The sequence below is a fragment of the Bufo bufo genome, chromosome 4 (genome assembly GCF_905171765.1).
Source record: "Bufo bufo chromosome 4, aBufBuf1.1, whole genome shotgun sequence".
NCBI classification, from domain to species: Eukaryota; Metazoa; Chordata; class Amphibia; order Anura; family Bufonidae; genus Bufo; species Bufo bufo.
The window spans coordinates 459,038,584-459,042,501 of record NC_053392.1 but is presented as its reverse complement, the minus strand read 5'-3'; the positions used below and the strand labels follow the sequence as shown (position 1 = coordinate 459,042,501).

General features: G+C 34.7%; 1 non-coding gene across 1 annotated transcript; it reads right to left on the bottom strand.

Annotated features, from left to right (window-relative positions):
* Positions 1–1,087: 1,087 nt before the first annotated feature.
* On the bottom strand, positions 1,088–1,278 carry LOC121000237. Its single transcript, XR_005778855.1, has one exon. It is a non-coding gene; the product is annotated as a U2 spliceosomal RNA (small nuclear RNA).
* Between the last annotated feature and the right edge of the window lie 2,640 nt (positions 1,279–3,918).

The following is a 3,918-nucleotide window of genomic DNA, read 5'->3' as shown; positions in this document are numbered from 1 at the left end:
ATGCCAGGAAACTAGTGCATGAATCTTGATAACCCCCAATGTAGAAAGTCTACTTCTCTCTCTGTACACAACCTCATTACCTAGCCAATTTTTGTGCCTTTGATTATTCATTTCTGCATTCCAAAGCCAAAGCTTTTTAATTTATCATTCACATAGCCATATCAGGGCTTATTTTTTGCTGGACAAGTTGTATTTCTTTCTTTTCAATTCTCTTTCGATAGATTTTTTAAAGCAAATTGAAAATTGAGCAATGAACAAGTGGTACAATATTGTCGAGAAACCATAATGACAAAAATAGACATAGAGTACCAGGTTGTATTTCTAATGGCACTATTTAATTTATTATGGCTTGTATTGGAAAATGGGAAAAAAAGTTATTATGCCATAGTTTTTCCAGTTTTGTTTTTGAGGTGTTCACTGTGCACTAAAAATTACACAATGACCTTTTTCTGCAGGTCAATATGATTATGGTATTACCAAGTTTATATAGTTTTTATTATGTTTTACTACTTTTAGAAAAATAAAACCTTTTTCTTTGCATCTTCATATTCTGACACCAATAAAAAAATAATATATTTCTGTCAACAGTACTGTGAGTGGACTCATTTTTTGCAAGGCAAACTGTTGTTTTTATTGATTATATTTTGGGGTACAGTACATACAAAGTTTTAATGACTTTCTATTAAATGTGTGTGGGGGGGGAGGCAATGTGACCAAAAAATAGGCAATCATCCATTTTTTTTCTCCATTACAGTATTCACCAAACAAGAAATATACTGTAGTTTTGCTTCACTTATGGATGTGGCAATACCAATTATTTTTATTGGTTTTATTTATTTGTGTATGTAAAATTGGGAAAGGTGATATTTGAAATGTTAACATTTGTGCTTTTTTTGTTTTAAAAACATTTTAGGGGTGGAACTGTGACAAAACAAAACAGTAAATCATCTTTTTCTATTATGGCATTCACTGCACAATGTAAATATTTTAATATTTTAATACTTCAGGCATTATTTGATATTTATATATTTGATATTTTATATGTAAAATTAATAAAGAGGGTGGATTTTACATTTTTTTTTTATTTTTTTTTTGCACCGGTCCTGGAAGTACTGCAATACCAGGTCAATGCGTGGAGTGGACAGAGCAAGCTCTTTTTCCATCTCCCTGTTCGAAAAATCCATTTAATATATGGTTCCCAGATAGGGGACGTATCAGATATTAAACTGATAAGAACAGATACTACACTTGATCTTAGCCAAAAGGCCGAGAAGCGGGGGATTTTACATTTTAATTTTTTTTTTTTTTGTTAGATTTTTTAAAAAATTTTGACTGTAATTTTTAGTCCCTTAGACTTGAATATGTGATCTTCTGATTACTTGTACAGTAGACTGCAATAGAATACTACTGCAGTATATGGGATTCTAAAATTCTTATTAAGCAATACAGCAGGAAAAACTTAACAGGCAATTTACTATGGCAGGCCTGGAAGCCTTCACAAGGCCCCAGGCTGCTAAAGCAACCAGTCGGAACATGTGATATAGGGGTCTTCAATAGTGTTGATCACGAATATTCGAATTTCGAATTTTTATCGTGAATATAGGTACTTCGAAAATTCACGAATATTTCGAATATAGTGATATATATTCGTAATTTCGAATATTGGATTTATTTTTTTTCCTTTTTTTTTTAATCAGTACACATGATCCCTCCCTGCTTCTAGCTTGTGGGCCAATAAGAAGGCTGCAATATACTTGACTTTAGGAGTAGTGTTGTTTGCGAATTTTGCTCTATATTCTTTTTTTTTTGAATATTCGCTATATTGCTATATATTCTTGTTTTAGAATATTCGGAATATTCAAAAAAACTAAGTTATAGCAATATAGCGAATATTCGAAAAAAAAAAGAATATAGAGCAATTTAGCTAATATAGTGCTATAATATTCTTTGTCTAAAAGTTGAAAAATTCGCATTACGAAAATTCGCATATTACACGTTCATTACCTTGCCGATTTTTTGAGTAAAAAAAATCGTAGAATATAACGAATATTCGAATTTGCGAATTTGAATATGACCCCTGACGCTCATCACTAGTCTTCAATTGGAGAACAGAGGCAGCCTCCTCCCACTATCTAACCCCTCAGGTGCCATGATCGCTATTGACTGCAACATCTGAGGGGTTAAATGACTCGGCTTGGCATCAACTTCAACCCCAGTCACTGCCAGTTGGTGTCAGCTGTACTATATAGTAGGCACTTGCTGTGCAAGAGCAATCTTAGCTTGTGAGCTTGTTCCATACTTCCTTTTAATGCAAATGACGTACATGTATGTGATTTTATGATAACGGGTTACACCTTGTCTTCCCTTGTAAATTAGTAGCAGTGTAGCTATGTGTATCAGTTACTGCACATATGCTCTGCAGTGAGACAGAAAAATTTGCTCACATTGTTTAATTTTTTTGTATCACAGCTAAATCTCCTGTGTAAATTATTTTATCAACGTAAAGCCAAAACCAAAAATAAAATGTAATTTATTCTGACTTCTGGAAACAAAATGCACTTTACACCCTAAGAGATAAATCAGCAATAAATCCTACCAAATCCTAATATAATTTCCTGAAAAATATCATACAATGCAGAGGAAACTTCCATGAACCCATTTCATTTACCCATTCTTAGAAATAACAATGGTATTTGCATGTCAAATTGAAGAATTTGATTTATTTTTGGCACATTATCAGCTGGCATCCTTCACTATTTCCCTGGTTTTAAATACAGCAACTATGCTAAATGCAATATTCTGGCGAGCTCTGTTCTGTCATGAGTCATAAATAATGCTCACCAGGAAGTACGGTTATCTTGGTGACTGAAAGTTTGCAGATTCACATACATGTGTAGTGTATGATAAACTTGTGCAATTAATAAGACATGAAGTGGATGTTAACCCACGGTTTGAAAAGTTGATAATGGATAAAATCCAACACAAATTTCCTTTACCAATACAAATCAGCACATTGTTTTTTTCCTAAAGTTTATTTATGGATCATTTTGCTGAGCCAATATTGGAAAGCTAATCGAGAAGAAAGGAAAGAGCTTGTGGGAATTCATTCTAGTTCTACATTTTATGGATGAAGAAAAATATTATCCTTTGTGTCAATGTGACAATTAGGGATGGGCAAATTTCATCTACTTCTATGGCAAATAATCGGGTAGTAATTTGTAAACTATATACTGTAGTACACAGAAGGAACATTGCTGAGAAGTGGATACAGTTGCATCCAGTCTAGGGAATCCTCTGTCAGCTAAATACACTCACCTAAAGAATTATTAGGAACACCATACTAATATGGTGTTGGACCCCCTTTTGCCTTCAGAACTGCCTTAATTCTACGTGGCATTGATTCAACAAGGTGCTGATAGCATTCTTTAGAAATGTTGGCCCATATTGATAGGATAGCATCTTGCAGTTGATGGAGATTTGAGGGATGCACATCCAGGGCACGAAGCTCCCGTTCCACCACATCCCAAAGATGCTCTATTGGGTTGAGATCTGGTGACTGTGGGGGCCATTTTAGTACAGTGAACTCATTGTCATGTTCAAGAAACCAATTTGAAATGATTCGAGCTTTGTGACATGGTGCATTATCCTGCTGGAAGTAGCCATCAGAGGATGGATACATGTTCTCATTCTGTTTACGCCAAATTCGGACTCTACCATTTGAATGTCTCAACAGAAATCGAGACTCATTAGACCAGGCAACATTTTTCCAGTCTTCAACAGTCCAATTTTGGTGAGCTCGTGCAAATTGTAGCCTCTTTTTCCTATTTGTAGTGGAGATGAGTGGTACCCGGTGGGGTCTTCTGCTGTTGTAGCCTATCCGCCTCAAGGTTGTGCGTGTTGTGGCTTCACAAATGCTTT